This window comes from Seriola dumerili, unplaced genomic scaffold, assembly GCF_002260705.1.
Source record: "Seriola dumerili isolate Sdu_G_001 unplaced genomic scaffold, Sdu_1.0 BDQW01000321.1, whole genome shotgun sequence".
In the NCBI taxonomy this organism is placed as follows: Eukaryota; Metazoa; Chordata; class Actinopteri; order Carangiformes; family Carangidae; genus Seriola; species Seriola dumerili.
In genome coordinates this window covers 3,286,233-3,309,011 of record NW_019174576.1, presented here as the reverse complement: position 1 = coordinate 3,309,011, position 22,779 = coordinate 3,286,233, and the positions used below count along the sequence as shown (strand labels likewise).

At 39.7% G+C, this 22,779-nt stretch overlaps 1 protein-coding gene and 1 pseudogene across 1 annotated transcript in view; both read left to right on the top strand.

Annotated features, from left to right (window-relative positions):
- LOC111231898 (F-box-like/WD repeat-containing protein TBL1XR1) overlaps window positions 1-22,779 on the top strand; it is a 47,704-nt gene that overhangs the window by 12,576 nt on the left and 12,349 nt on the right. Inside the window, exon 2 of the mRNA XM_022759164.1 lies at window positions 4,435-4,500. The gene's annotated coding sequence lies outside the window, so the exon portion shown is untranslated. The remainder of the gene's footprint in view (window positions 1-4,434; window positions 4,501-22,779) is intronic.
- On the top strand, window positions 15,072-19,754 carry LOC111231911 (annotated as a pseudogene).

Genomic DNA, 22,779 nt, shown 5'->3' with positions numbered 1-22,779 from the left:
GAATGACCAGAATGACCATGGTTTGTCACTCTGAATGATGTTCTGTCAAAAAGGGACAGAGTGTATTGGCATTGTCATTGTTTCTATTTATTATAATGCTTTTAGTGTTAGTCTAGTTTAATAACATTTATGTTTTGTCTGTGCCTTGCAAATATATTTTTTTTTGAGGGAAACTAGAAAAATCAATAACACAAATAAAAAAGATATACAATGCATTAAAATGATAACATTCAGTTTTAAACACATTTGTGAGCACTAAACATCCCTCATTTATCTGAAATATAAATAAGATGGTAAAATCGTTTATCTAAATAGTGATACTGTCATTAAGTTTAAAGGATGACACTGTGTTGTAATAGAAAAGTTGCATTACATCAATTGACAAAAAATGTACACTTAATGACAAAACTCCTACTTCAACAGGTAGTGCAATCTGTCTCAAAATAATATGTCTATAATATACTATCTACACACTCAGGACCATGAGGATTTTTGATCCCTCTTTTCCACCAGATGAAGCCATATTTGGCTTATGGAGCAAATACACATTATTTTCCTTGTATCCCCTAGAGGCGTTGCTGCTGTGTAATGGAGCACTGTAGGCCATTGGAATAAATGTATGAAACTAAAACTCAGTGGGTGTGGTGGTGTGGATATCAGAGGGTGAATATTTAGAAATAAGAGTGTGTTTTTGAGTGCATATATGTGTACATTTAGAGAGACAGAAATGACAGTGGGGTCCAAAAGTCTGTAACCAAAGTGGTCAGGTCTGTATCACTGTACATATGTTGTACTGCAATTCACATCCCCCCCGCTCTCTCACACACATGCATGCACGTGCACCTGCATGTGTAGGCCTTCAAACTCAATAGAATACAATACCTCACGGGTGCAGTACCTTTCTGTATATGAGTTACAGTAGGCTATTGATTTTTGAAGGTGTATGTGTGGTGGGGGTGTGTGCATCTTTGTATGGCGTACTTGTGTGCCGGTGTATGTGTTTACATGTCCATTGTCATGGCATTGTTTTTCATGATAATCCAGACCAAAAATTCCCCCACAGCATTTTGTATATGGAAAATATTACATAAAAAACAGTGGTATTATGTAAACAAACTGGTATTTAAAGAGTTAAACTTCTGAATATGCTGTAGTTATGATCATGACTGATGTTGGTTAAAAAAATGAATTCAGTGAAAGAAAAAAATAATATTGATATATCATATATTTATGGCAGTTTTTTGACAGACTTTTTTTGTTCTCTAAGGACCTTTTTAAAGGATGCATAAAGCTTAATATTACAACTCTGCACCCATAATCTGGTTGGGCTTAAGAAGGTCGACTAGCTGCTGTGAACATAGCAAACTATGGCCATGGTAATAGGTGTACTGGATATTGCATTCAAGATGGTTGTCACAACAGCTATAGGTAGACAGACAGAGAGGACTGACTACACACTCATTAGAGGCAAAACCAAGCACATCATTCACATGTCTAGGAGAAGGAAACAAACACACACAAGGAGAGAGATACAAGGACAATATGAACACAAGAGACAGAGAAAGAGGAGGCTGGGACTCTTGGAGGATGAAGATCCAGATCCAAAACATCTGGACTGACGCAAATGAAAGAGATGTCCCAGGACCACCAGTGGTCCAGCACAGGGAACCTGAGTGAAAAGCAAGGACAGAGAGGAACATTAGGCAAGGTAGCGTTAGCTATGGGTAACTAGAGGATTAGCTGGAAGGCTAGGTTAGCAGCTAAGCTAACAGGGCAGCAACAGGCTACCTGTTAACACAAAGAATATTTCAAAATAGAAAGTATGAAGTCTGAAATTATATGAGCAGTAACATTTTAAGAGTAGAGATTGGGAAAAATGATGGGATTAAACAGAAATGAGGAGGAGAATGAGCAGACAGCAGCTGGCGTTCTCATGGAAAATCACAATGTACGTCACAGGAAGACATTCTCTAACTGATCAGTTTTAGCTTATATTATAAAGTATAATGCCAAATCCATTTCTGATCCTTTCTGTATTGTGAACCATTATGTTCTGGCCCTTGTGCTCAGTGTTCACTGTCCTACCACCTACCTGTCTGATGAACATATTAAAACTGAAAAAAGTGAGTCGTGCTCATTTGTTGAAACTGTTTCAGTGCCAATACCTAAATGAGCTGTGTTGGAAGAAAACAAATCTGGCTGATGTTTCAGTTCTCTAATCACAATAAGTCAAAGTAAAATACCAGCTGTGCCAAGCCAAGCTGTTTTGCCATGTTCTTCACTTAGTAAAATTGGTGGTGGAAAAAAATTACTTTTTAGTCCCCTTAAATCTACACATTTACTGTGCATTCCTAACAAACTACAATGCATCAGCGTTTCCTTTTGAGCTTTTATCTTGCAGAAGGAAGAGGGTTAGGGGATAAGTTGTTTACATTAGCCAATGTTAAAAATATTTCAGTGGGTGTAATTTATGTATATATATTTGTGTTGAAAGCCTTCCCCTTGGATGCTGCTGTATATAAGAATATACTACTGTTCATTCCCTACTTAAAGGGTAACTGTTAAAGGCAGAGATTAAAAACCCAGATATTTCATATGCCTGCTATGTATCCTCTAGCAAACCCTCAGCAACCTTCACTTCGTTTCTCTGGCCACACCCAACTAGTCCTCTTCCCTTTGTGGTAACATTATCTCTCCCTTTGCTCTGCAGCCTGAACAGCCTCACCAATACTGTAGAGAGAGGCAAAAGATACAGGAGGAAGGGAAAGACAGAGGCATCCAGGGAAAGGATTACTAAAGGGAAAGAGGCACAGGAGGAATCAAGGTCAGAGAAAGTAGGGAAGGAAGTAGTGAGGAAGGAGGAGATTGGAAACAAAAACGTAATGGTCAGTAATTTCCAGTGCACATCACACTGTTATGCAATCCAGCTTCTGAGTCTGCAGCCATAATTACCAAAGAGTTGAATCACAGTCTCACCAAAAACTTTATTGGCTTTACTAAGGGAGTGTTGATTGCAGCATGTTTGCATTACTTTACATTACTGAGGTGTTGCTTTTATGATGGCCACCCACTGGGAATATTAGCAGTGAACATGCTCTAATGGTGTGTTGTTGTCTCCCACCGCCTTCAGACTGAAGAGATGAATCACTGTTCAGACTTCTGAATGAGCGTCAGTCACATGGTAAGACCATTCTGTCCCCATGTACTGCTGGCTCATGCATTGAGCTTTTTTATTATTAATTGGCATTATTTAGAGATTATTTTACATGTGGTGGTGACCTAACAATGTTGGTAGAGGGAAAAGATTGGTAGTTACATTAGCAGGTTGGTGCTGCCTAGTAATGCATTGAAATCTGCTTTAAAGGTGCCCTGTGTAGTAGTGTCGTCAACAAATACAGTCTCATGAAAACCTCTGTGTGTGTCACTGAGGCCTAAAAGACATAATTTCCCTCCTTATAAAGCATTTCCAAAGTTTAAGAGTTTATAATTGGATTACATTGTTAGCAGTTGTTTGCTAGCTAGCAGCCTTGTTGTGTGTATAGTTTGCAGGAGGATTGCTGTTTATTGACAAGTTACCACAACTAACCATCAATAAATAGAACAGTGTCAACAGGAATGTGTGTTGTGTTGTGCGCATATGCACATTAAAGCCACAACTTTGCAGACCATTTTTGATTAATGTGCCAATTTCCTCATTCATTTAATTGTCTGGCCATTCACAATTTCCTAACCAACAACAAGAAAGCTTGCCGTGTGTGGCCAACAGTCCAAAATTTAAATATATTCATAACATAAGACCAAGAATTGCAGCAATTGCTCAAACTCAGAGGCTTTGATTCGAGACTGTTTGACATTTGGTTAAAAAGGTGACCTTAACGTATAATTGATTATTAAAGTAGTTGTCCATTAATTTTCTGTTGACTGACTAATCGACATGAGCATCTTCATGCATGTGCTAGCAGAGCACAAGAAACAATTGAAACAGGGACCACTAGAGGTTAAAAACTCTAAAGGCAACCTTTAATATAACCAAAAGACATTGTCTTTGACTGTCTGTCTGATATTTTGTGCAGTTATTTCTTCAAATTAATATGGACAAAGCTTTTTCCAAGTACTAAAAAATGCAAAGTCCACAGTTGCAAGTTCTGTGCATTGATAAATAATTCAAATTGTTTGCTATAATGAATTAATCTTCCAGTTCCCTATGGAGTTCTGTTAGAAATGTTTCATTTGTTTAATGATCTCTTTACAGGTCTTAAATGGACACTTAGTTAGAAACTGCGTGAAACTTTTGTTGTGTTTGGTTAAAATTCAATTTTTTTTAACTACATGAAATTTTAGGTGCAAAGGATTTCCAAAGTGTTTTCCAACATGTTTTGTCTCATGTAATCTAATTCAAAGTCGTCTAACTGAAGCCATCTCTTTTTGTTGCAGCTTCTGAGCCCATGGTACAAGGTCCTGACTGAACTTACTGGTGGTGCATACATACTTACTACTGTGGTGAGTGATCTACAGCCAGACCAGGCTGTGAAATGTTTCTACCTGCCTCTTAACATCATAGGCAATACTGAGTTTGTTTTCTGAGCTTGAACTTGAAAATATGAAATATTGATAACTCTCAAAAGACAAGGCAACCTGGATTTTTTTAGTTAGTCCTTTCACAATAATGGTTTCTGAATAAGTTATTCGTTTGTTACTGATGCTGTTTCTTTGCATGATGTTGGCCACGTTGTTCAGAAATATTTTTTATTTTTACTTCCTTTTATAAAATCTACTGGGCAGTTGCTACCTCACAAATGAAAGGTTTTTACATTGGTGTCACATTTTCAGGAATGTCATATCTTCCAGAGTCAGAGGAATGTAGCAGACGTGACGTAATTTGACAGAAGTGTCATGAAGCAGGATTCAAACACAATGCATAGGGCTGGGTCACAAAAATACTGAACTGCATTAGACTGTAGCGGTGTTCAAGATCTTGTTTTGCCAAGATTAACAGAGAAAAGGAACACGTTGTTGGGAATTTTCGACCTGTCCAAAACAGTGCAAAGCAGTGGATGAGTTGGTAAACTTGTTTTGCCGTCAGTTTGGTTTCTTTTCACACAGAAAAAAACATCATCATTAAAAGCTACATGACAATGTTCATGATTAGATGTGTCTGGGAAAGTAAACACATCATGAGGAAGAAGGCCCTATCTGCCCAAATATCAAGAAGGTAATTGGTTGCTACACCAGGTCTGACTTTGATTCATTCTCTGGTTAGATGTTAGCAACTGATGTAGGGCTGTGATGATTATTTTAAATATATCTAATTGATGAATATGTTGGGTTTTTTCTTGATTAATGAATTACCATGACCATGAGTCCAAACTCCAAAGATATCTGGTTTAATATCACAGACAACCATTGTTCATGGCTGAGTTGTTGGACTTGAGAGTTTTTGCTTAACAAGTCACTTAAATGTTTAAGTTGGCCAACTGTCAGACTAGTTCCCGATTAATTTTCTGTAGATTGACTAATTGATTCGTCGACTAATCTTTTTATCTCTGTACTGATGTTGCTCATGTCCATCCTGGTACATAGAATACACCTGGCTATGGGAGATGTCCGAGGTTGGTTCACCTTCCCATCACATATGAACTGCCTCAGAATTTGTCTGTGACCAGACTTCCCCTAAAGGGTCTCAATGTGGTTTTTTTGGTCCACACCTGAGTATGATCGCTGTGTTCATTTTTACTCAAATAAATTGCACCAAGGGGGCAAACAAACCAGAGTTCGATTGGACAGCTCTTAACAACATAGATTTGAAAATACCCCAAGTTGATGGACAGTCTCTGTAATAAACATGTAACTTTGTAAGTGCCACCGCTTCCCACATTCTGACCACATTTCCTATAAACTCTGTTGCCCTCTGTTTCCCTTCCCCTCCCCAGTGTCTTATTTTACTGAGGAGAGCAGTAAGTTTAATTTCATGCTTTTAACCATCTGTGATTGCCAGAACATTCGACAGCTTCAGTTTGTTTTCAATTGGAAGAACAGCGCACTCTTCCTGTTTTGTACCGTTTAAGAATCCAGCAGATTTCCTGTGAACTCCAGCACAACAATGTTAATGTTAAATGCAGGATAGGACCCGTAAAGGCTATCAGTCTCCTTGATGATGCTCATGTTTGTTTACATTGGGATACCCAATGACATTCTGCTTGCTGACTTGCTGACATTGTTCATTTGGTTCTCTGGTTGGACCAAGATGCCTTGCTGTGACAGCTACGCTACTGCTGTCACCCATTTTAGCAACTAGCTGTGTTAATGTCAGGTCAGCCTTATTGGAAGGCTTTGTTTTCCTCACTGTAGAGCCCTCAGCTCTGCTTGTTTATTTCATTCATGCTGAAATATTTCAGCGCTGCAGTACTTAGTCATCCAGCGTTTATGTGTTAAATAGCCTATGAGCATTCATGCATGTTCTAATTTTTACACCAGTCAGCACCAGAAACCTAGTCATTTTACATATAGCACAGGAAATAGTTTTGTTTTCTATTGTGATATTAATGTGTAATAGACAGCAAATTTAATTGGGGGAAATGAACAGTGCTATCAGAGGAGCATATTATATAAATCTCAGTGTTGTGTTGTGATTTTTATTGTGTTGGTTTTCTGCTGAGGATGGCATGTTGCACTGCTTGCTTTGGTGTTACTGACTTTGAATCATAGCTCCTTAGGTCGGGAGTTAAAGACAAACAACACGCCCAATTTGTTTGTGCCCCGCAGATACCTTTCACCACCACACTGCGTCCTTGTATGGCTTCACAAGTGTGAAATGTTTTTCATGACCTCAGGAGCGAGACAAAATGACACAAATGAAAAAATACCATTACAGAGGCTTGACTTTCCTGCTGCTAGTTTTCAGAGAAAGTTTGCCAATCTTACATAAATTGTGATGTGTCTTAAGAAAACGTGGCCTTAACTTTTAGGATGTGTTTTATACTTTTTATTGATGCATTTGTGTGGAAGAATGTGTTGCTCCCACAAGGCTGTTGCATGAGAAGAAAGAAGTCTTTGTTTTACAATGATTCAGGCCACAGTATTGATTCAGTGCAGCAGTTTGCCTTGAAATTAGTTTGTATGCTACGCCTCTTCCAGAATGTGCCCCCATTCTCAAAATACACCACAAGTATTTCAGACACTTCTCCACTAGTGTGTCTAGAGGAGAAGTTGCAAAGGGCTTGTCCCTGGTTAACCATGATGCTCAAAACCCTTTGAGTCCGAGAGACTGAAAGAGTCGGAGAGGAATGAAAAGAAAGAAAGTGAGATAGTTCAATACAGATCAGGCCTGGGTGATAGGAAATGGGATTAGGCTTGCCAGTGCTCCATTTTCATTTGTCCACATCTCTGGCAGAGATACAGAAATATACATCTTGCATTTAAACAATCTCTGGTTACCATTAAAATGTTTTTGTATGCTCTTGTTTGAATGCTGCCATATCCTTTTTGTTTTTTTTCCTCCGATATCAGTTAGACAGACAGTTGATATTGCAGAGACAGATCGTAAGAGCCAATTACATTTTAATTTCATCATCTGTGGGGAAAAAATAAAAATGTATCACCTTGGTGAGCAGGAAGTAGTTTAACTGTGTTTTTTTTTTTTTTTGGAGGTACAATGAGGGACAGTGAATTGTAATGATGACAACAGCTTGGAAAATTCGGCCTAAATTGAAAATGACTCAAGTTAATGAAAGTACTGATGCTTCAGTCGATCTGTGTGTGAATACCTCCAACCCAAGCTCTACCCTTGTGTACAAAGAGCTTGCACACTTGTTAGATTCTTCACAGCCACCTTGTTTTGTAAATTAACTCCTTTTACATGAATCATACATTTGGTGCACAGAGGGCAATTCTATGAGCAGTGTTAAGAATAGGCATATTTGTTCTGCTCTATGTTAAAGTAGCATGGTGCACTGGCAGGTCATTGGGTACATACACAGCTAGTGGAGTTTACCTTATATCTCATTCTAACCCAAGACTCCAGCCCTGCTCACACCTACCCCCAGCTGTCAATAAATTGGCTCATCCTGTTTGTCTGCTGCGTTGCCTCCGCTGTTTGTTACTGGAAATAGATGCTTGCCTGGTTCTTAGGTAAGGGTATGTGGATTAACAGCTTACTACAATAAAACCTTTCAAAACAACAGAAAACCAAGGCTTTAATCCAGGATTTCATAAAAGTGTAGAGCCTGTACAAACTGCACGGAATCAATTCATTAACATCTGGTTGGGTGTCATGAGACGTTGCACTTAAAGCCAAATCAAAAATGACCAAACATATGAAAGCCAAATCTAACATCACACTGATGCTGTGGTGATTTGCATCTATTAATTAGTATCATCATGTCTGTGTTTTGAGTCAGTTGATGTCATAAGTCAGCTGATGCTCCTGACTTAATTAACAATCATGAATTAATTAACATCTTGATGACATCATAAATTTCTTGTCGTAGTTTTTAGTCACTAATTATTCATTCTTTTCATTTTTTTGGGTCTCAGTGATTGTGGCCATAGCTTTCCAACCTTTTTATGTATGTTCACAATTGAGCCTTCCCAAACCCGGCGATGCTTAGGCGCTGGGCTTGGAATACATTAGCAGAAACCCTCTAATGTGATGTCCACTACCACAGTGAGAATTGCAAACCAAACAGTGACCATGACTTGTTCCTGATATTTGCATCAGACTTGACCTTCTGAAGAGATTCTTAAAGTGATTTGGATTCTGACTTAGACAAGGTCGTCTAATCCAACCCAGCACGGCAGGATGTGAGATAACCATTGCTGATTCAATGGCCCTCACTGACCTCCTGCATTCAGATGGACACAAGGTGCTTTGAGCAGGTTTAAGTGCCCGTCAAGTGAGGCTAGCTGATAAGGCCGTCATGCTACCATCTGTCACTGACAGACAGCTAGCCTCACTGACCTCACATAGGCCATGTGAGGCAGAGCTAGGCTTGCCAATTCAATCTGTCACTCCACGAGACCAGCAACCCTGGAGATGGGGAGGGGAGAACCACATGCACATTGTGGTTCGTTTCTGTTGTCATTGCTCCAAAACATCACTTGGCAGTTCATCAGATTTGGTGTCTTTGGAGCCACAAAACACCTTTGTTCAAATTCAGTGGTGTTCCCCTTTAAGGTTAACAACCATGCTGCCTTCTAAAAATGGGTACCACGGTTGGTGTTACCATGTGTATACTGTATTCTGGTGGTACAGTTCCACGTTCTGCACTTTGGCAATGCTTCTGTCAGGATTTTATTCATAGCCATAGAGAACTGTAGGCTGAGAGTCAACCATCTCTGGCCTTTTTTTCCCAGCACGTTTTGCCTGCTTGTGGCAACAGTGTAAGTGAGAATCTATTTTTCATGTGGGACTCTAACTGGGGACAGGAGAATTGGATGCATGTTTAAGTGAGAGACAATGAAAAATCATTTTGCCCAAAATCATTCCATCCCCAACTGCCTGCATTTCTTTCAGCTCCTCTCTGAAAATAGACCCAAACAGCCAGGTGTCAGACAGAGCCTTTAAATAGGAATAAGCCCCATCTCCACCTGCAGCGGAGAATCAGAGCAGCAGCCATCACAGCTTGGGTCTCCTTTATGTATTGATGCAGGAAAGGCTTCAAAGAACATGGCACCTAAATGGTGGATGTTATCACGGACTGGGAGAGACAGGAACACACATGATTCAGTGTGGGATGGCAGAGTGTGAGTTGTCTCAGTTTCATGGCTTGCACCTGCCTTTTTTAAAAAAAAAAAAAAAAAAAAAAAAAAAAAAAAGAAAGGTTGTCTCATGTAGTCTGATGTTAACAAAATAAAGTGCACATGCTGTTTGAGTAAAGTCAGCAGCTTCTTTTTGTTAGCAGAACCAGAGCCAATTTTTAAACAAAATGACCATTCGCATACTGATTAGAAGGGTTGTGCCACATAGTCTGTGGATGCTGTACAAATAGCATTCGGTTTCAGTTCACATATTACGGCAGCAATGAACAGTGATCTTTTTAAACATAGGGTTGGGAAACAATGGGACGTTGCCAAAAAACATCTGCTCCTAGAGAACACTCTCTGCCAGTACATGCACAGTATTTCCATTATTTATATCTAGTAGAGCCTGACCAATATTGGAGCCCGATACTGATATCAGTATAGAAGTTTTGAAAAATAATTAGACATTAATATAATGGCCAATACACCTTTTCTAAATATAAATACATAAGCAAATACTTTTGACAAGGATCCTTTTAAATTTGGTTGACAAACTATGTAATGGAAAATCTTTCTGTACTGCAGTTTTCTGGTATTATTGCCCAGCTGATTTATTAGTCAGTATGTAATGTTATCTTTGAAAGCTACAGGCTAAGCAAGATTAAGTCACGGCTACTTAGTGAGGGTTGATACAGTATGTAGTCTTATTAGTAGCACTATCTTTAAAGCCAAGGCCCTTTTTAATAAAGTATAGCAGTCAGTAGCCAGGTGGGTCATTAGGAGTGGGCTGTGTCACCTTTAAGCACATACATGCTTGAGCTGTGTGACAGGGCAGAAAAAAGACTCCTTTTTTTCGACGAAAAATGGAACATCATTGAAATATAATATTTATAGAACTTAATGTGCGAAACATATGAGCAGAATGATAAATGACTGCACCATCTGCAAGGCTGACATTGTTCGGCATATTCAAAGAACCCAGGTTATCCCATACAGCTAGAAGCTAGGCCAGCAAGGACATCCAGGGCAGACAAGTCCGTACATTAGAGACTGAGCAAAGTAGAATCCACAAAGTGGTCCTTTGACACCTGTGGCTTCACCTCTCTAAAGAAAAACACCTCTTCAACAAACACTTACACTCCTGGTCAGAACACCTCTATTTTAGCAGTTGTTACTGAGATGTACATAGTATAATGTCTTAGGCAGTAAAAGCAAGTGGCCCTCATCCACTACCCTTCAAAGATAAAATTACATTGCTTTCAGTTTGGCTTTAATGTCTGCACATACATCATCTGTGCATGTTCTCACTCCTGTTTTCTCGCTACCAAAAAAATGACTGCATATTAATGAGGTGTAGTAATATTTTTATCACACCTCTTTGAGCGAGCTAGAACCTTTGATTGGACGTGTCATTAGACTTTGTTGGAGTTAATGAATTATGTATGCCGGCTGATAACCCAAGGCAAATATAATTTACTTCACATTTATATTGATTTCATATTGTGAGGGACATACCCTCCCTCAGTTGCCCTCATCAATATGATTTCACTCTTGCTTTCTCAGTGACATGTCAAACTTTGGAAACAGGCAGCATGCTGCATGACTGAAATTGTCATGTCCTGATTTTCCTTTAGTGTTGACTGTCTTGGTGGGTGTCTCTCTCTCTCTCCCTCTCTCTCCCTCCCTCCCTCCCTCCCTTCCTCTCTCATTGAGCTGTGATTTAAGATTTATTCTACAGGCCAGTTTGCCGCTGGCAGCAGTCATTCCCTTCTCCTCTCCCATCCCCCCCTCTGTTCTCCCACATTGTCAACACAGAGGATCCTGGCTGCAGCTGGTGGCTCCACAGCGCCACTGCAGTGGGATGGTGGTGGAGAGAAGTGCACCTCACTGTTTACAAACCCGTGGTCCTCCCCAGGCACTGGTCCTCCTCAGGCACTGCTTCTGTCAGATGGGATTTAAACAGGGGGTCTGCATGATCTGTGACTCAACAGTCTGCAGGTTATCATTTCAACCAGACACAACATCAGTGATTTTACTTCATACTCTCCATGCCTCCTCTTCCGTCTTGTACGTGTTTTATTTAGGTCAGCTGTTGTTATGTTTGGTTCAGATAAATTCCTGCATGTTATACAGCCTAAATGTACTTGGTACCAAAGAGTCAAGATTCAGGATTCAATTTAATTAACATTATGTAACACAAGATTGATGGAGTGTGGAGGATGAATTCAGTAATCTCACAGCCTGTGGAAAGAAACTGCTCTGAAATCTGGGGGTGCGGCAGCGATTACTTCTGTATCCTTTGGGCTCTGCAGAGGCAACTTACCTCACCCATATCACTGATGCCCAGTACCAATGATGTTCTGGCCAGTTTTAATCACCCACTGCAGAGCCCTCCTGTCCTGGGCTGTACACATCCCACGCCAGATTGTGATGTTTCCAGTCAGGATGCTCTCTATTGCTTCTCTGTTGAAGTGAACAAGAACTTGGCACAGGAATTTAGCCTTCTGAAGTTTTCCTAAGAAGTACAGTCGTTTCTGAGCTTTCTTTCAGGGTGGAAATGTGTGATGCATGTGACAGGTTCTTTGTGATGCTGATTCCAAGAACCTAAAACTGTTCACTTGCTCCATCTCGGCTCCATTAGACAGAGGTGTGTCTTCGCCTCCTTGTTTTTTTTTTTTAAATCAGCTCCTTGGTTTTGTTGATGTTGCTCTCTGTTGATGTTGCACCACTCTACAATTTATCTTGACTAATGTCTAGATTAAAGTCTAGAGTAACGTCAAATGTCTGAGATTCACCCTTGAAGATTTATTTTTCTTAAAACGGGGATAAATTCTGTTTTAACACAATTAATTTGTGCAGTTTTCTGTTCTTGAGGAATTCTCTAAGCATGACTGGGCAAGGTGGCAAAATGGTTGAAATAGTCAGACTCCATTTGAGAGTGTTCTTGTTTTAAGAAAACAGGATATTTAAGCTTTGTATGTGTAGAGGTGTTTAATGTCTGGGGAGTCCTGCTAGCTCACCTGGTAAGCATGTAAGGCTGAGTCCCTACCACTGAGGTTTGAATCCCGTCTCCCTCCCCTTACTTTACTGTTTCTCTCTCTATCTCTCCGCTTTAAGTATCATAATAAAGGCAAAATGCCATAATTTACAAAAAAAAATGTAGACTTTTTAATATAAGATGAAAATTTTTGACTTGGGCAACTGTATTTGAAGAAAATCGCAATGCATTTTGCTGGACCTCTTATATATAAAGAATTGTCTAAAATCTAATAACAGTGGTTTTAAAGCTGAGTCATAGAAGACTCATTAAAGTGGAAGTTTTTAAATGGAAGCTCACTCCACAAATTTTATATTGATATTAATGGAGTAGTGATTTAAGCTGTGTATCTACTCTCTCTTCTATTGCATCACATTACTTTGGCTTGCAGTGGGCAGGTGTTGGTCACTCTGTGTATTTATGCCTGTAGTGGTGTGACTAGAGATGTCAAGATGTGAGTATCTGAGCCAGTCAAGTCTCTTTTGATGAACTCTCAGTGAACATATTCTAGGGCAGTTTTGTTTTTGCCATGCTGTTACATTTTGGCAGTGGCAGTTGCACATGTATGCCATTAATTAATTAAGTGAAAGCTGATTTAATATTAGGCTTAATTTAGAGTACAGTATGTCTGCAATGCCAGGGTGGTTAGTAACACCTCATGTCCATATGATAAAGTGCTGCCAGTTAGCATTGGGATACTTTTGTAATTGTGATTTAGTTACTTCCAAGGTGGTTTGCATTATTTTGTCTATGTCAGATATATGCTATATATCTGACCCTCAGAGCAATCTACTCACTCACTGACAGCTGTCTCTGTGGAAAACACAACTCTCTCTCTCACTAGAGACAGAGGGTCCAGGCACAGATAAGTATCGCTGAGCCAACATGCCAGAGAACAACATCACTTCTTCTTCTGCTGTCTTGGCTACGGGTTGTTGCCGTCTCCTGAGTCATGAACAGCTCCCCAAACAGCTCAGCCATGGCAGTTTGTTCTATTGCGAGGGTGATGCAACTGATTCTGAGTCTGCTGCCGCTGTCTTTGGTGTGGAGTCTGCTGCTGCTGCTGCTGCTGTTGTTGTTGTTGTTGTGGTTTGACCAGACTATGCAGGAATAGACACAGTGGCCCTCTCTCACTTCACACAGAGACATGTGTATTGTACAATTGTATCCTGTTTGCTTTGCAGTAACCAGTTTCCCCTCAGGTTGTTATTAAAGTTTAACCTCATCTCATCTTCTCTTGTAATTACCTGAGTATAGTGTACAAGATGATATCATCACTTTAACAGAACAGTTTATTGATCATGTTATTGGTCAGAAAAGCAACTAGTTTATTAACACATTCTGATCTGGAATACCTGATATTCTGCCATGCTAAGTCATTCTAAAAGTTTTCCTATGCCAGATGATGAAAATCTAACATTCTGGGAAATGAAATGTAACCTAGTGCTCAGTACCCAGGAGACAGTATTTCAGCCACTTAAATGCCATTAAATGCACAGAAGGCTTCTGCTTCTCCTGGGAGGCAGGGGAGGGGGGGGGGGGGGGGTGGGACACTGCAGACACTGAGCTCCAGGCACTACATGGCTGATTATTCTCAGGGGAAACAGGCTCTGAGCTGGTCCTTATTTGGAATCAGCTCTCTGGCTCTCACAGTTTTTAAAGTTGTAGTTCCCAATCCTTTTGGTTCATGAAACAGATAAAAGCTATGTTGAATCATGATCCTCTGCTATGTGCTTGGATGCACATGCAAGATGTCACAAGAGATGAGGCATCATAGTACAGTCCTGGTGGTTTGTCTCCTGCTTGTATTTTTCAGTTTGTAGTGGTTTAGTACTCGTAAAGGTGCATTAAATGATTTATAATTGGTCAGGCGGAGCAGAAGCAACTCAGGGTGTAGGTTTGATTTTTCAACCCCAAGGAAGTCCAGTGTTCTCGGTTTAAGAACTGCTGAGGAAAAATGCAATTCATAGATTTGTCATCACATCTCCAGTTGACTGCACTTCCTGAGCAGTAGTGGTACCACACATCAGCACACAGTCAGCATTTGCCTTGTTTCATACGGGAAATACAGATGACAGATTGTAAACACAACGACAATATACCTGATGTTAATTAGTATGTCACATTTTACTGTCCATCGGCTTCCCACTGAAACTGGAAGATTACACATGTTTTTCAACCTGCCATTAACATCTAATCTGTATCTGGATACAGGAGAAAGTCAGCACCTTCACCTTTACACCTATTATTACACTTACTGTCTTGATTCTGCACCCATTGTGAAATAGATCTCAAGATGACAATGATGTTGGCGGAGCTGACCGGTTTGTCAACCACATGTTGTGTCAGGGGAAGTGATGCGGGATATTTCTTGAGGGATCACAGTGACAGACAGAGGCAGCAGTAGCTACATAGGCTTACTTTTTGGAAGCTTTGTTAACTTACATTACTTGATTACTAATAAACTGAAAACAGCCACACTTGAATTGCAAGGGGTTTTGATTGGTGGGGATGTGTTGCTTTATATACCAATGAAATATGACCCGGAAATCCAGTTGGGGTGATGAATCCATGAGTTTGGAGGCTTAACAACACGCACTCGCGATTTAATACATATAATTTATCAAAGTGGTAATCATTTAATCTTTCATTGTGACGATCGCAAGGTAACCGTAGACTGCGGTGTTCACATCACAATGTAATCTACAGGAATGTGCTCTTGCGCCTTGCTGGTTGACATTTCACATTGTGTTGTGGCAAAAGTTGAGGCAGGTTCAGATTTCACTGTGCTAATGTGGGTCTGAATGCAGCCTGGATTTCTGTAATTTAAGGTCGATGAAAACTGCTGACGTCTCGATATTTATATTGCACTGTGGTCACATTTTATTGTGTGTGGGTCTTCCATTGATGAATCTCTCTGTTTTTTCAGGCTAGGTGTGTGCGTGGCTGACCTCATGGTGTAACAGGAGTAAAGATGAGCATTAGGCAGTGATGAGGTCAACTTCCTGGTCTACAGATACCTACAGGAGTCAGGTATCCATCCTCACAGTCCTTATATTTCATCATGTCTGCATTTTCTCTATTTTAAAATGTTGAGCCACTGCGACTGTGGATATCAATTGACAGCATCAATGTTGAATGCGTAACACTTATGTTATTAATTTAATCAGATGATTTTATTGGTTTGATATGGCAGCCGGCACACATAATTTTGAAATTATGTTAAGTCTAGTGACAAGACTCATTATTTCTGCAGCACAAATCTGATCTATGGGAAGATTTGCCAATACATCACCATAAATTATTTTCCAATTTTTTTCATTTGTAAAATTGATAAAAAGTTTACTACAGTAACTGAAACTGAAAAATAAATGAAAAGTAAAAAAACACAAAAAAAAAAAACATAAAAGATAAATGTGAGGGGGTAACGATGATTTTGGATATTTTTTATTAAAAGACAAAAAATAAATGCTACCTCAATAGTGTTATTAGTAATTTAGTACACAAACAATTAGTTTTTATTATTCTTTTCTTTTATAGATATAGAGGACTAGATTAGAAATATGTTTTATTTGTGTGTGTGTGTACTCTCCATCTCATCTTCTCTCTCTCCCTGTCTTCTCTCTCCAGGGTTCTCTCCACTCAGCATTTACATTTTGGTATGAGAGTCACTTCAGTCAGTCCAACATCAATGGTGCTCTGGTTCCCCCTGCTGCTCATCAGCATCATCCAGAGGGGCCTGCAGTACGTTGAGGTGAAGTCAGCATTAATGAGGTGGGACCAACAAACAAGATTACAGAAAAGTCTTTCCTCCTCCATGTGTTTCCTCTCTAAATGGTGACCTCCCTCATTCTCCAGGATGGGACGTTATTCGACGGGCGGCCCATTGAGTCTCTGTCCCTAATTGACGCGGTGATGCCGGACGTCGTTCAGACAAGGCAGCGGCCTACCGGGCAAAATGGACCAGCAGCAGGCTGCCACTTCAGCACCGGCATCAGCCACTGGAGGCAGCAATCGCCCGGCAATGCTAAGAAGGAGAGAATTACTGCCAACGGGGAGGGAATGGAGGCCCATGCCTTAGCAAGTGTGTAATATGACAGAAGCATTGTGCAATTGGTAGTTCGTTACCTGTGGTGACAAAGCTACTTCTCACTTTATGAAAAAGTGTTTTCATTCGGCATGAAAATTAATATTGACTTTGGGAATACGAGTGTTACAAAGTGGAATTAAGTGAACATACAGTTAAAATTTAGTTTGGACTGTTTCGTCAAGCTACTCTTATAAGTGTAAGGACAATATACTGCCTGTAGCTGTTGGCTTGTTGACATTTTTCCTAACTGTGCGTTACCCACAAACTCTGTGCGCAGACAACCACGCAGACCTGATGGAGGTGGACGGAGACGTTGAGATCTCAGAACAAGGCCATGGTCTTGAGGGGCCAATGAGTCAAGAGTTCTTATCTGTGCCTGGAACCCAGTCAGCGATCTGCTGGCGTCAGGGTGAGTCACCTTCCCTTGCATACCTTTGACTTACCTGTGGTCTTCATTTTTTATAATTAAAACCAGTGAATACTCATAGTTTTAATATGAATTCTGTGCTTTTGTGCCTTGCTTACTCAAAAACTACAGACTACGGCTTCAGTGATAGCTAGGGTTGAACAGAAAGATTATTTAGATTATTGATTTATCTGTTGCTTATGTTTTCTATAAAATGATGTAATCTGCAACATGTCAAGAAAAACGGGGAAAGCCTATTTCCAAAGCCTAGAGTGAAATCTTCCTTCTATTGTTCATACTAAGCACACAATACCCATTATTATTATTATTATTATAATTATTATTGTTGTTATTATTGTATTATTATTTGTTGTTGTTGTTACTACTCCCACTCTTAACAGTGGAATAAAACAGAGGAGAAACTGGAGCCAGCTTGATAATTTAACTGAAGTAATTATGTGCTGTTATTTTTCTGTTGATTTATTAATTGACTTTCTGTGGTATGTTTTTATGATTGTGTTTATCGTTTTTGTGGCAAATCATAATAAAAAAAAAAAACTAATAAAGAGGAGTTAAAAGTGGAGAGTAAAAATTAAATCAAATAAGGAATAATACCTCACTGCTGAAACTTCAGAATGCTGTATAAAACAACAACCATTGTGGTAAACATACTTTGGTCTGTGATAGTCAGTTAGGCTAATGTCTATATGTTGTCCAGGGCAGACAGTTGCCTAAATGTCCGTGTCTGTCTGTCTCATGCTGGTGATTTCGACGGCTCGCATCTGGAACCTGAGCGAGAACAGTACAAGCAGCTCCACACAACTGGTCCTGAGACACTGCATACGAGAGGGAGGACAGGACGTCCCCAAGCAACAAAGATGTCACCTCACTAGACTGGAAATGTAAGGAACACTAACACACACAACACAACATGCGCGCATATACAACAATAAAACATGCAGGACACTGTTGTGTACATACAGTATGGCCTGCATGTTCAGTCCTGTAAACACCAGGATGGCAAATTACACAACGCTTTCCATCACAGAGGAACTCCCAACAAGCACTGAACATCCTTTTGAACGATATCTAACAGCGGAATATCACAGAGTTGGAATTTTCCTTCAGTTCAGCCAATGGCTGCAAAACCGGCCAAGCCAAAGAGGCAAAAAATTTCCTGGAAAGCGTCCATGCTGATGGAAAACACAGGCCTCTTTTATATAACGCAGCTGAATCACAGCAATGTTCATTCAGCCTGGACTCTTTCAGGCAAATACTGCGGCTGAAAAAGACAACATGGGTTCTGTAAACTATGTCTGATCTGCTTTGAAGGAAAACTCATCTGTTTGCCAGGAATAAGACACACACAAACACACACACACACACACACACACACACACACACCACACACACACAACACACACACACACACACACACACACACACACATACAACTTGACACTTCTCTCTCTTTCTCTCTGACAGAGCGAGGCACAACTTTTTAGCAACAGGCTCCTATGACGGATTTGCCAGAATAAATGGACCAAGGATGTGAGCATTGACTTCAATTTATGGAACTAAATCTAAGAGAACCCATGTGAAAATATTGTTTCAACTTTCAGTTCTCTGTAATATAAAATTGTTTTTTTTATAAATATTGTGTGTACTAGCAAGTGTTAAAAATTAATCAAGTATTGCAATGGAAAACCCTAATGATGTTTATAGTGTGATGTTTTCTTGATGCTTTAATTAATTACTGAACCTGTAGTACAGTATTTACACAACATGGCTCAGTTAATCCTTGTACAATGCTCCCACTCTAGCGGCAAGTTTGCATACTACTGCTGGATCATTTCGTCTAGTTTTGCTGTGTGTTTTCCATCAGGCGATGACACATTTTGTTTATTTAAACTCTTAGTGGCTTCCTTGTTGTTGTCTTAATGTGGAGTTCTTGGAGATTTTTCAATTTACTTTCTGTTTTCTGCTCCACAGGTAACCTGGCCAGTACACTTGGCCCAACAAAAGGTCCCATTCTTTGCCCTCAAGTGGAATAAAAAAGGCAATTTGTATCCTCAGTGCAGAAGTAGACAAGGTAAACAGATCAGAAGTTGAACACATTAAAAAAAGTGTTTGCATAATTCTTCATGAAATCTTTCAGTTATTAGGTTAAGTTGCACTTGCACGCGTCATTGATATAGCTCTAACGTACTTGAACATATTTCTCCCAGAAACAATCATACATGGAGTGCCCATACAGGAGAAGGCCAAACAACAATTTCCCTTCCCATTCAGGTATAAAAGCATCTTTCACAACTGATTTCCACTTCCAGTTTTGTATTAGCTGTCAACCTGGTTGTAGTGGTCTCAGTATAATTCGTCATCTTCCTGTTTTCATCTCCCACAGCTCCAGCACTAAGATGTGGACGGGCAAAGCAACAATACGTTTGCCTCCTGCAGTACAGAATGTGCATCCAAGTCTGTAAACTAGGACAGGACAGACCCATTAACATTCCAGGGACACACAGTAGTGGTTTTTGGTTTGTGTGGCGATTGCAATATTCAGTCGCCTCATCATTACTGTTGCATAACTTTTGAAAGGTCCAAAGCGCCCAAAGGGATTAGACATTTTTAACTGTCACTGTTCAAAATGAATAGTTGGTCTAAATGGTTGGATGAGAGTATTTGTAAGTATCACATTGGCATTAGGTTTAACATAAGACCTCAAGATGAATTTTGTGCATTTTTAGCGTTTACTTTTGCCTTCATTTCAAATGCTATCTGGAGAAACGCCAGACGACATAAAAGCACGGACTCACTGTACTCACCTACGCTCCTTTTTCCTTTTCTTCAGAATGAAGTAATGCAATCAAGTGGGATCCCACAGGGAACCCTTGCTAGCCCTCCTGCTCAGATGACTATGACGTTGAAAGGTGAGCTGAGAGATAAATAACCTGGTGAAATTATTGGACATCTTGTGCCATTTTTCTCACTGTTACCCTTGACCTGAAAGTGCTGGGCCATAAAGAAAGTAATGATGTATTCATGGTGGCTGGGGGCAAGGAAAATCCTCTCACTGACCCTTAAATCCCAATCCTAAATTTTACTTCACTACTGAAAAAAAGCCAGAATGTTTTTCATTTGTTTTAATTTGCTGTATGTGCAAACTGCAACTTGTGAAAATTCTTTAAAGGTAATTTAGATAAATATGTTGATTTAGACATTTTGCGGTTTAGTGGTGTTGTTTTATCAGAATCTTGGAGTGTATGAAGCGAGGAACAGTCATGTGTCCATGACCTGCAGGCCCACACGTAAGAATTTCAACCCATTAAGTGGTGTCCTCAATGACCATGGTCCTGGAATCCAACAATCCCAGTGCTGAACCTTCATGCTCGCCAGGTTGTTGTGTCTATTACATGTCTCTGTGGATAGAACATATAAAATATTCTACCTCAGTAAGTTTAGTTTAGTTTATAGTAAATAACCTAATGAAGGAAAATATAAAGTACTTATCTCCACTAGCTTTTTTAACTATTGCTGTTACAAGGTAGCATTTGCTTATTACTCTAATTAGCCTACATGAGTTATTGTTGCTATGCACATACATTTGTGATTTGGAGGCTGTAATAGCTGTTCCTATTGTCTATTAACATTGAGGTAAAGGAAGTAAATTTGCACGTGTTTCAACGCTTGATTGTGGTGTGTGATCATTCTGGTGATTCCATTCTCTAGGCAAAAACGCTTGATGGATAATTTGGGAATTGGAAAATGCATAGACATTATTTTAATAGTGGATTATATGCTACATCTTTATTTTGTTTTTCCCTCTAGAATGCGCAGATCATATATGAAATTCTCTTATAAAGAAAGAATAACCTAAGTTGGACAAAAGTTGTCCAGGAGAAGACATTCATCGTGGGGAATTTTTTTAGAATTTATGATATAATCAAGTGATGCAAAATGCTCTCAAGTTACAGAAACAGGTTAGAGATTCACAGAGAGACAAGCTATGGCATCTAATGAGATTAAAACTTCTGACGCTAGCACCTGTCTTAAGAGTATTTGTAACTCTCAATACTCTTACCGATATGTCATGTTGAGCACAGTAATATTCGATTGTTTTTCTATCCACTGCGACATTTTATTTTCAAAGTTGCGCCATAGTCAGCGGCATGCTCCAATGTGCATCCCATCTAAAAGCCATCTCTGCAAAGAAGTGGTGTAATCCTTGCGACTTGCATGGAACCCAGGAGTGACAATCGTGCGCAAATGGCTGCATACAGTCTCTAAGCATGGACTGCTACTACTAGTTAGTGTGTGTGTGACTTGACTACTTCAAGGGATCAAGAGTGGGTTAAAATAATGGTGATTTAGCAAATACATGTGTGAGTGTATAAGTACACCACGGTAATGAAACTCTATGCGATACCTGAGTATCTTCCGATACAACATTCCTGCATTAGTGATATTTTCATGGTTGAACAGCGATGACACTCTCTTATCATTCGTGTGTGTGTGATGTCACTGGATCACATAGAGGCAGACGACCAATACAAGTCAGCAACACTTGCGTATGACACCGATCCGTTTATCCGACCTGTCCTCCTACTGTCAGCAAGTAGCCACTCGTTGTTGACATCCCAACAAGGTTCGTCGTTAGGGTAGTGCTGATGAAGCAGCCATCTGTAAATCACAATTAACGGCTGATCAGCATGAAAATGGCACCAAAAGTCTAACCGTGTGGCTTTCAAGCCGCCTGATGGTCAGGACCATCTCTGGCCAGTGTGCGTCACATTTGACAAAAATGTTGGTGCACATACTGGAAATAATACAGAGTAAGGTGAAGAATGTTGTAATGTAATTGTACAAGCATCAGAAACTCTGAAGTAGCTTTGTTAAAATAGGTGTGTGGAGTTTACTGTGTTGTTGAATTATTTGAAACACTCAACAAGTCAAAAGAGTCAAATACAAAAAACACCCCCCCTAGTGAAGGTGGCTCACACAAGTAACCAAATGGAATAACAGGAATTGCACTCATTACGGATGCGTATTGGTGTGGAGCGATAGAATGGGTGGAAAATGCAGGTAGTGATTGTCCTTATGACAGAAGCATGAATGTGTGATACCTAATACCAAAATGTAATAATACGAAAACATCTAAGAGCATAGGAAAAAAAATTGACATTGCACAGCTAAAACAGACATCAATACACAGACGAAGTAAAAACTAAGAGAGTTATGTTCGATTGTTTTATACAAAACTACAAGTGACAGTAGATGAGGGTAGTTGTAGGAGTGGTTGTGTAGACTAGCTAAGAACGAAGCTAATGTTACAAGTGGCATAAGGCAGTGATTTCGAATTAGTCTCCAAACAAATAAAATCAAGCTGTGCTTAACGTAATGAAGTAGTATGTGAAGACGATAAGAAATATTTTGGTGTTGAAAAATTGAGATAATCTTTGGAAATGAGAAGAAAGAATGATGTAGGAGAGTTAGGAGGACTGAGAGATT